The following is an 839-nucleotide window of genomic DNA, read 5'->3' as shown; positions in this document are numbered from 1 at the left end:
TACGCTGTCGAGTCGTCTCCGACCCATAGCGACTCCATGGACATATAATAATAATGTTGGGATTTGTTAAGCGCTTACTATGTGCAAACCACTGTTCTAAGCGCTGGGGGATACAAGGTCATCGGGTTGCCCCACGTGGGGCTCACAGTTTTAACCCCCATTTTGCAGATGAGGTAACTGAGGCCCAAAGAGTTAAGTGACTTGCCCAAAGTCACACAGCTGGCAAGCGGCGGAGCTGGGATTAGAACCCATGACCTCTGCCTCCCAAGCCCGGGATCTTTCGACTGAGCCACGCACCTCCATGTGCAGTCGTTCCGGGAGGGTATCCATAGTGTTTTCTCGGTAAAATTACCAAAGAGGTTTACCGCCGCCTTCTTTCACACGTTCAACTCGAATCTCTGCCCTCGACTCTGTCCTGTGCAGCCCGGGTGAGTTTTGACTTGTAGCAGATTGTCTTCCACTCACTAGCCGCTGCCCAAGCTAGGAACGGAATTGGTAGGCCTCTGCTTGACTCCCCCTCCCGTAGCCGAGACTGGTAGAGGACTGGAAACTCTCCAGGTGGGATCCTGAGAGGTAATTTGGTAGTTAAGCAGCATCAGATAGAGATATTGATGTCCTAACTGGACTGGAATCTTGAGACAGGTTCCTCTCCTGAGAATGACAATTAAAAGAGAGACAGATAATCATCCCAGGATAGCAGCTGCATTTGCAATGCCAGGATTTCCAAATGGCCTAACGCAATTGTTCTAATTCCCCTGCTTTGGAAGGGGAAATAAGGCATAATCTATGCCTCAGGAGATGGCCATCTAGTTAGCTCTGGGCATTTTCCTCCTGCAGCA

General features: G+C 50.2%; 1 non-coding gene across 1 annotated transcript; it reads right to left on the bottom strand.

The window, feature by feature from the left end:
- Positions 1–438: 438 nt before the first annotated feature.
- LOC114806242 lies at positions 439–576 on the bottom strand. Its single transcript, XR_003754277.1, has one exon. It is a non-coding gene; the product is annotated as a small nucleolar RNA SNORA7 (small nucleolar RNA).
- Positions 577–839: the final 263 nt, after the last annotated feature.

This window comes from Ornithorhynchus anatinus, chromosome 21, assembly GCF_004115215.2.
Source record: "Ornithorhynchus anatinus isolate Pmale09 chromosome 21, mOrnAna1.pri.v4, whole genome shotgun sequence".
Taxonomy (NCBI): Eukaryota; Metazoa; Chordata; class Mammalia; order Monotremata; family Ornithorhynchidae; genus Ornithorhynchus; species Ornithorhynchus anatinus.
Note: the sequence above shows the minus strand (reverse complement) of the source record. Positions and strands in the feature narration are given on the sequence as shown.